General features: G+C 55.2%; 1 long non-coding RNA gene across 1 annotated transcript; it reads left to right on the top strand.

Annotated features, from left to right (window-relative positions):
- The first annotated feature begins 6,824 nt into the window (after nt 1-6,824).
- LOC125551197 (uncharacterized) lies at nt 6,825-9,670 on the top strand. The gene is made up of 3 exons (XR_007302236.2): nt 6,825-7,459; nt 8,082-8,201; nt 9,389-9,670. It is a non-coding gene; the product is annotated as an uncharacterized LOC125551197 (long non-coding RNA).
- Nucleotides 9,671-9,878: the final 208 nt, after the last annotated feature.

The raw sequence follows: 9,878 nt of genomic DNA on the forward strand, positions 1-9,878 counted from the left end.
AGGTCGCGAACTCTTTGAATGACTAGGATAGGAACACTCGTGAGGGCGCTCAGCTGCCCCGCCCCCCCGCGAGGCCTTGCACGAGAGAAATCGAGGCAGGAGAGTGAAAAGTCAAAGAACCACAAGCCAAAGACGGCAACAACTTCAATAAAACTTCGAAAGAGAAGGAACAAGCCAACTGCGGAAAGCAAATGAAAAGCCGCGTCCGGTACCTAATCTAGTCTTCGACGTCTTCTCACCAGCGCAGAGTTAAGTGCTGCCACTGGGCGTGGGAGGGAGCCCCAGGGCCTGAGGCCGGCCCTCCTGAGACTCCGGGGTGTGTACAGCCCCAACTCATTATTACGTGAGAGTGTCACGGGCAGGGAGCATCACAGGCGTTGGCCTTCTTCACAGACTCCGGGCCTTTTCCAAAACGCGGTAGCTTCACAGGCATTCGCCTTCTTCACATGCTCTGGGCCTTTTCCAAAACGAGATAGCTTCACAGGCATTCGCCTTCTTCACAGGCTCTGGGCCTTCTCCAAAATGCGATAGCTTCACAGGCATTCGCCTTCTTCACAGGCTCTGGGCCTTCTCCAAAACGCGATAGCTTCACAGGCATTCGCCTTTTTCACAGGCTCTGGGCCTTTTTCAAAACGCGATAGCTTCACAGGCATTCGCCTTCTTCACAGGCTTTGGGCCTTTTCCAAAACGCGATAGCTTCACAGGCATTCGCCTTCTTCACAGGCTCTGGGCCTTTTTAGGGGTAGAACCTCCGGAGGTGCTGGATGTTCCATGCATTCTGGACTGGCACCCCCTCCTGAGTCTCCAAGCGCGCGGAGCCGGGCCTGGAAACATGAACAACTTTGAACGGGCCCTCCCACATGGGAGAGAGTTTGTGCAGCCCCTCCCTGGAGAGAACCCGCCTGAGCACGAGGTCTCCTACCTCGAGAGTTCTGGGGCGGATGTTGCGGCACTGATATCGCCGCAGTGCTTGTTGGTACCTCGCCGCTCATAGCGTGGCTTCTCGGCGACGTTCCTCCCCCAGCACGAGGTCCATCCCCCACATGGTGTCCTGCTACGCCTCGTCAAACTCCAGGACCCGCGCGGAGCGACGTCTGACCTCGTGAGGGAGGACCGCTTTGGCTCCGTAGACCAGGAAGAACGGGGTCTCTCTAGTCGGCTTGGTCGCGGTTGTGCGGATGGACCACAACACGGACTGAAGCTCGTCATACCAACCTCTGCCGCAGGCCTCCAGCTTCTTCTTGAACGCCCTGGTCTTGAGGCCCCTCAGGACCTCCGCGTTGGCTCGCTCGGCCTGGCCGTTGCTTCGGGGGTGCGCCACCGAAGCGTAGCATATCTGCGTTCCAAGGTTAGCACAATATGTTTTGAAGAGGTTACTGGTGAACTGCGAACCGTTGTCCGTGATGATGCGATTCGGCACCCCGAACCGGCTCACGATGCCCTTGATGAACTTGACCGCGGAACCCGCGGGAATGGTGCGGACCGCCTCTACTTCAGCCCACTTGGTGAACTTGTCCACGGCGACGTAGAGGTAGCGGTAGCGCCTGGGCGCCCGAGAAAACGGGCCCAAGATGTCCAGCCCCCAGACTGCGAATGGCCACGAAAGGGGTATAGTCTGCAAGCCTCCTGCTGGTTGATGGATCTGCTTGGCGTGGAACTGGCAGGCCTCACAAGCTTTCACTAGTTCGATGGCGTCATTGAGCGCGGTGGGCCAATAAACCCACTGCGGAACGCCTTGCCGACGAGGGTCCATGATGATGAATGATGTCCACAGTCTCCGCCATGTATATCTTCCAGCAGTTCCTTCCCTTGCTCCCTGGAGATGCAGCATAGGGATACATCGTTTAGCCGCTTTCGGTAGAGCTCTCCATCCTTGATGCAGTATGCCGTGGCCTGGCGTGCCACTCGCTCCGCTTCCTCCTCCTTCTCCGGCAGGGTCCCTTGCGTTAGGTAACTCCGGAGCTCCGCGATCCAACATCCCTCCTGAGGTTCCATCGTCAGGAGCAGGCGTGCTCTTGAGGCCGGGCCACAGGCCGGGGCCCCTGAGGCAGGTGGCTGGGGGAGCTCCTCCCGGGGCTGAGCTGTGTTCGATAATGACGGCAGGGCTGATGGCTTGAAGAGCCGCTCCTCGAAAACGCCAGGCTCCTGAGGTAACCGCCTGGACGCCCGTTTGGCGATGTCGTCGGCCTCCTGATTGGTGCCACGGGGCACATGCTGCAACTCCAACCCCCAGAACTGCTTCTCCATCTTGCGGACCTCCGCTAGGTAGGCTTCCATGTGCTCATCCTTCGGCTCATACACCTTGTTGGAGAAATTGACAAGGAGCTGCGAATCGCCCTTGATGGTGAGGCATTTCACCCCCAGGGCAGCCGCGGCCTTCAAGCCCGCTATTAAACCTTCATACTCCGCTATGTTGTTGGAGACCACTTCACCTTGCTGGAAACAGAGCTGCACGGCGTAATAGAGCTTGTCCTGAGCGGGCGATATAAGCACCGCCCCAGCCCCAGCGCCATGCCTGGAGAACGCCCCATCGAAGTACATGACCCAGCCTTCTGGCGCCTCGCTTCCCGGGGACAGGGACCAATCCTCGTCGGCCCCGAGGCCTGGCGCCTCCGTCCATTCTGCCACAAAATCCGCCAACGCTGCTCCCTTGATGACTCTGGTCGTGCTGAATTCGAGCTGAAACGCTTGCAGTTCTATGTTCCACTCAGCGACCCTTCCAGCTGAATTAGGGCTCCTGAGCACTCTCTCCAGGGGGTATGACGAGACGACCTTGATGGGGTGACCCTGAAAGTAGTGCCGCAGCTTGCGCGAGGCCACCAGTAGCATGAGGAGGAGTTTCGGAGGCATGGGGTACCGTGCCCTTGCATCCCGCAACACCGTGCTGACGAAGTACACTGGATGCTCAACGAGGTGGAGTGCGTCGGTGCTGGTGGCTCCCTTCGGAGACCGTGGCGCCTCTTGAGGTAATGAGGCCTCCTGGACTGGCCATCTGGAAGAGGGGCCTCTTCCGCCTCCGGTGCGCCCCTCTGCGGCAGCTGATCCTCCTCAGCCGCGGTGGCAGTTTCTGTAGGCCTTCCTTGTCCCTGTTCTGCCTTGTCTCAGGCTGCTGCCGCGGTTTTGATTCGGCGCTCCTCTTTGACTGCCACCAAGGCTGCGCTGGCGGAGTAGGGAGTGGCGGCGAGGTAAAGCACCAGGGGCTCTTGAGGGCGCGGAGCCACCATGACCGGTGGGCTGGTCAGGTATCTCTTGAGATCCTGGAACGCCTTGTCGGCCCCTTTTTCTTCATTAGCTGGAAGAAGGGCAGTGCTCGTTCCCCAAACTTGGAGATGAAGCGCCCTAGCGCCGTCACGCGCCCCGTGAGCTTCTGCATTTCTCTGAGGGTCTTTGGCGGGCTCATGTCTTCCACCATCTTGACCTTCTATGGGTTAGCCTCGATGCCTCGGTGGGACACGAGGAAACCCAAGAGCTTGCCCGAGGGGACTCCGAACACACACTTCTCTGGGTTGAGACGTAGGTTCACTGCGTTGAGGCTCGCGAAGGTTTCCTCCAAGTCTTGTATCAAGGTCCCGGCCTCCCGAGACTTTACCACAATGTCATCGACGTAAGCTTCAACATTCTTCCCGAGCTGCGGGCCCAAGGTGATGTGCATCAGCCGCTGGAAGGTCGCCCCTGCGTTACGCAGCCCGAATGGCATGCATGTGTAGCAGTACACCCCACACGGGGTTAGGAAGGCTGTCTTCTCGACGTCTTCTACCGCCATCTTGATCTGGTGATGCCCAGAGAAGGCATCCAAGAAGCATAACAGGTCGCATTCCGCAGTGGAATCGACAATCTGGTCGATGCGGGGGAGCGGGAACGGATCTTGCGGGCATGCTTTGTTGAGATTGGTGAAGTCGACACACATGCGCTCCTTCCCTCCCTTCTTTGGCACAACGACAGGGTTGGCCAACCAATCCGGGTATCGGACCTCGCGAATGACCCCAGTGGCTTCTAATTTGCGGGTCTCTTGGACGATGAAGGCCTGCTTTTCTGTGGACTGCTGCCTGGCTTTCTGCTTCACAGGGCGCACGTTGGGGCACACGTTGAGGTGATGCTCAATTACACTCCTGGGGATCCCTGCCAACTGGTCAGGCTCCCAAGTGAATACCTTCTTGTTTGCGTGCAGGAACCCGACCAGGGCCTTCTCCTGCTCGGGTTTAAGGTGGGCGCCTATGATGAAAGTGGCGTTGGTGGATCCGTCCTCATCGACGGGTATCTGCTTGGTTTCTGCCTTGTCTTGGGTGAACAACTGTTTCTTCTTGGCGGGTGCAGCCCCCTTGGGCCCGGGGGTCTCCAAGTCGGCGGGCTGCGCCGCCGCCGCCGTCTTGAAGGCGAGCTTGAGCACCCGTAGCGCGTCCCCGGTGTCCCCGTGCACAGTGAGGACACCGCTGCTCCCGGGCATCTTCATGAGGTTGTATGCCGAGTGCGTCGTGGCCATAAACTGGGCCAGCGCTGGGTAGCCGAGGATGGCGTTGTAGGGGAGGTCGATGGGGGCGATGTCGAAGTCGACCAGCTCCGTGCGGAAGTTGTCGTAGGTGCCGAAGGTCACTGGGAGCAGGATTTGTCCCAAGGAGCTGGACGACTTGCCCCCAACGCCTGAGAAGGGCCGGCTGGGTTGCAACCGTTCCAGGGGTATGCAGAGGAGGTTGAAGGTCTCGACCGAGAGCATGCTGAGGCCCGCGCCGCTATCAATGAGGGTTCTGGTGACGGCCACCTGGCAGATGGTGGGGGTGCACAGCATGGGGAGCGCACCCGAGCAGGCCGAGTTGGAGGGGTGGTCCTCCGAGCTGAAGGTCAGGCCCGCCTCGGGCGCCGCCCGGTCCAGGGGAGCCCCCTGCCGCGTGGAAGCGGCGCTGACCCGGCGGATGAACGACTTGACGTGGTGACTTGTAGGCGGTGCCTGCGAGTCGCCCAAGAGGGCCGCGATGACCGTGGGTGTTGGTGCAGCGCGATGGGCGGGGGAGAGGTTGCGGGGCTCCATGGGCGCGCGAAGCGCGCGGGACGAAGAACCAGCTGGGGTGAGCGAGGGAGTTGCGGTGCGGCCGTCTTGCCGCACGGACGGATGCTGGGATGATGCTTGCTGCTCGTCCCCCGCCGGGATGGTGGCGGCGTTGACGGCAGGTGACGGGGAACGGCGAGGACGCCCGCCGACAGGGGCCGTCTGGGCGACGCGAGCAGCGAGCGCGGCTCGGCGCTCGGCGCGGGCCCGACGAGCGTCGGACATGGGCGTGATGGTCGGAGGAGAACGGGGTGGTGGAAGACGAATCCCAGCGCACCCCTACCTGGCGCGCCAAATGTCGGATTTTGGGTTCCGGCAGACCCTTGAGGTTCGAACACTGGGGTGCGCGCGGAGACTTCGCCTCCTACCTACCTGCACTCCACCGCTTTGTTAGGATCTAAACTAAGGAAAGAACAGCACAAAAGACGCAAGGTTTATACTGGTTCGGGCCACCATTGTGGTGTAATACCCTACTCTAGTGTGTGGTGTGGTGGATTACCTCTTAGGCTGATGATGATGAACAATACAAGGAAGAACAGCCTCGCGAGGGTCTGTTCTTGGCTGGGGCGATGAACTGCTGGGAGGAGCTCAGTCACCATTCTCTCTCTCTACCTGATCTTCTCTATCCTTCCAACCCCCCGGCTCCCTTTGCTCTGTGGGTGGCTGGTCCTATTTATAGAGGCCCTGATCCTCTTCCCAAATATCGAGCGGGAGGGAGCCAACAATGGCGGGCTAATTTGAAGGGGGACAGTTAGTATCAACTATCCTGACAAAAGTAGTCTTCGCCTGTGCAAAGCTCTGGTGATGACGCCGTCTTGGGCTCCACGGTGACCTCCGTCTCGTAGTCCTCCTGGTCTTGGTCTCGTTGCACCGAAACGGCAACCTTTGCCTGATGCCTCGGTACTCCGCGGCCGCGCTTGCCCCCTTTGCACCAAAGAGGAAGGGAGGACACTGCGCGGGCTGGCACCCGCCTGGCGCCCTGGTCGTCATGGCTTGCGTCACGGGCACCTCGTGAGGTACCCCGCCTTGATCTCTCCGCCTCCTCGTGAGCCAGCCTGACGAGGCCGCGCCTGAGGAAGCTCCGCGTCGTCCGCCTCGCGAGGCTTGGCCCCTCGCGAGGGTCTTGGGTTTGTGTTGGTGAAGATGGGCCGCGCTGGGCCCCCTTTGAGCCACGCCGCAGGCCGCAGGCAGGCAAGTCTGAGGACCCCCGTTCTTAGAACGCCGACAAGAGCAAACTATGAGGCAGTTGCAGTTCAAATATGGCCCGCTTGCAGCTGAATTGGTGGAAATTTGTCTTTTTCACGAGACGTGGATCCAAATTTTTGACACCCAACCATTTGGTCAATTGTGCATTAAACATGGCCTAGTATTTTATAAAATTAATTTGGTCCAATTTTGTAACAAATATATGGTAAGTCCTTCAAAAAAACTACAAGCAAACTATTATTTTTTGTTTAAATGGCTAAAAAATGGTAGAAAGATCGGAATTGCATACAAGTCGGTTATCATCCATAAAATGTTGTATAACTTGAGTAAAAATTTTTAGTGATGCCATTTTCGGAAAATATTATTGGTAGCTGCTTCAGAAACCCCCCTATATTTACCACTTCGAAACTATTTTAAATGTCACTTTTTTCGGAGCAATCAGAATGCAGAACCTCTCTTCCCACGGATCACCCCCCCTAAGCCGATCTGAGCCGTCCACACCATACAGATCCAACATCTCCTAAACGCATGCCGACCAACCCAAACCCTAGCATCGTGTGGCACACCCCTCCCTCTCCCCGACCCAGACCCCGTCGTGCCCCGATCCACTCCCGCCGCCGCCCCCGCCCCCGCCCCTTGTCCCCCAGACCAGCCGCCGCAACGGAGAGAGGCGCCGCCGTGGCTGGCTTCCTTGCCGGCGCGCGCGTCCGTGCTTCGGTGCACTGTGCTCCATCCTCCCGATTCCCCATCGTCCCCCACCGCCGCCAACCACATCTTCGCCTCTGTCCTCCCATAGCTCGCTGCCGGGATCCCCTTTCCCCTTCTCGCAGCTCCACAGCTGCCAGATCTGCCGCTCTCCGACCCCTCCGTCCTCGAGGTCGACTGGATCCGCCCCTCCCTCTATCCGAAGCTTGTCGCGGCCCCTTGCCCGTGGCTAGGGTTTCGGCTGCGGTGATGCGTCCACCGACTGTGCGTCTCAGGCGGCTCGTCTCCGTCGCCCACCCCGGGCTCCGCGCAGGTTCAACCTCCTCGGGCTGGTCCAGTTCGGGACGGAGGTGGTGAGCGTCCTCCTCGGACATCGCCCACCCGTGGCCGGAGTGGGTCGCGCTGATGGAGCTCCTCCTCCACAAGGGCCACCTCGACGCCTCCGCCTTCGCCGGCGCCGCGCCGTCCAAGGACTCCAACCTCGTCCGCGCGCCCGAAGATCGTCTGGTGAGGTGGCTCAGCTTGGAAGGATCCTGCTTGTGTGTCTATGTGTGTTCTTGTACTGGGACTGCGTGTCTCGAAGCCGTTATCGGTGTCTGCCGCCATTGTTTAGCTGCACTCCAGATGTTTGCTGAAATGTGCTAGCAGTTTGCATTGCCCTGCGTTGGGCACATCACTGCAGACAAGGTGGTCGTCCGTGTCTCAGTGGGGGGAAATGTTGCCTTTTGCAGCAGCTTGCCTAACAAATGCAATACTGCCGATATGCTGTCTTCAACCTTGGTAGAAAGCTCCAGAGCCCCGCTACCTAATAGTGCGATAATCAGTGCAAACTACTATGGTTGTTGTATGAAGTTGAGCAAAGTATTACCAAGTACTTCCGAAGCAATTAAAAAAATATGAGCTTATATACAGGGTGCTTAACATGTTCTACAACTGTAGAAAGACACGTCAGTCAATATATGCAATTTCAGGACATGATTTCTGTTTGTGTAGCAGCAGTCTTATTGTTGGCCTCACCACTCGGCACTCGCCACATTGAATTTAACTACCAGGGCTCTAAATGGACGCAGTGCATTACAATACGACATCCCTGTGCCATGCATATAAAGTCGGAACTCTTCTGTTGCAGGTATCTGTCAAGATGGGATATTCAGGTCGCTCTGCATGGTAGACGACGAAGACACGGGCTGTAGGGTGACGCTCGCCTGCGCTGGGCACTTTGCCGAGCCGTGCGTGGCCTCCATCGCTGGTAATTACTTGGTCCGATCTATCCCCCACTGATGGCTAGCACTAGCAGATCGAAAGGCCTTCGATACTGCCCGTTTATGATGTCGTTGCAACCACCATGAGTAGCAGATACTGCCCGTTTGTGCTGTCGTTGCAACCACCATGTGCTTTTATCAGTTTGCATGCTGCATGTTCGATGTTTTTCTTGAGCTGGGGACTGCAAACAAAAGGCCTTCGATCACCCGAAACCTGGGTACCTTCTGGGCAGCGTTTGTTTAACAAGTATTGTACTTACTGATGTTAGACTGCTAGTGTTGATCGGTCACTCATATCACAAGTAGAAATCTCATCTGTTTTTCTGTAACCTCATCTGGTTTAATGGTTCTGCTGTTTTTAGGTGCATGGTTTATTCATAGCATGTTTTGTTTTATAGTTTGTGGGTGAAATGGTTTGCCAGAGATATGTCACCAAATTATATACATAGAAAGTGTGTGAAGGTGGGGGAGATAAGAAGATTATAGGAAAGTGATCAGAAGTAGAGAAGACCAACAAGGCGTCTTGTGCATGCTTTGTTGGTACACTTTACCTTTCTCTGTTCTTTCTCTTTCCCTTGTAAAGATCTTTGAGTTACAGTAATGGGTGTTCTAATTATTGAGATTGCATATGCTGTCATGTGATGGGAATTGAATGTTTCTCACACTCAGCCTGTCTGCAGTTGTGTCTATTTTACGAGCCCTTGAAAGCAACCTGTCTTGTTGAACTTTCAGCTTATATATTGTATCGGTTTATTGCAAAATTCACATAAGTTCTTCTCCTGGTTGTTGACAAAACATGTTGAAACTTCAGATCTGGGTTTCGCTAACAGATTGCATTGGAAATATATTGTTCTTCATTGCCTAATGTTCTTGTTGCCGATAATAGGGCCTATAGATAGCAAGTTATTTTCCTATTGGTTACTTATGATTATTGTGTCTCGTGCTGAAAAAGAAAATGCACAATGAGCTTGTTTGGCTTTTCCCACCTTTCTTTCAAAATGTCAGGTGCTGTATTAGTATTATGATGTTAGCTTCTTAAATTGCTGCTACTAGGACATCTATTCTTGAATAGTTTGCTTATAAAGTTTCCTAGTCATTCAGAACCAACTACAATATATTGATGGACATAGTACTCTGCTGTCTGCTCATGTTTACATCTTTCTTTATTTGTTAGGCTGACACGGAAAGTGCTATGGAACAAGAGGTGCCGGAAGGTGGAGAACATTCCTTCACTCAGCACATTCCTTCATTGGTTGTGTTTTTTTGGTTGGTGCCATCTTATGTTACTGGTTACTAGTGCACAATATGGACATGTGCAATCTTATGAACATGGGGTAATGATACTAAGCTACTAGTTGTGTTATTTTGGCTGGTGCATCTTATGAACCTGTGGTGTAATGATAATGCTGGGCCTAAATTATTGAAATCCTGGAGAATTATATTATTATTGTCATTATATTCTCCTGTGTTGGTTGACTGCAAAATTGTATAATATATTTTTTCTTTTTGAGACACTATTGGTTGTTGTTGGTCACCCTTCAGTAAGGGATGGAACAAAAATACTAAACTGTGTGAGTGGGCTGGACCGTTTCAAGCCCAATGTTGTTTTTTTGACACAAAAAATATTCAGCATGTATTTGTTTGATAGAAATGGGCTGGCTCAG

This window comes from Triticum urartu, chromosome 4A (genome assembly GCF_056163025.1).
Source record: "Triticum urartu cultivar PI428250 chromosome 4A, HENAU_Tu73, whole genome shotgun sequence".
In the NCBI taxonomy this organism is placed as follows: Eukaryota; Viridiplantae; Streptophyta; class Magnoliopsida; order Poales; family Poaceae; genus Triticum; species Triticum urartu.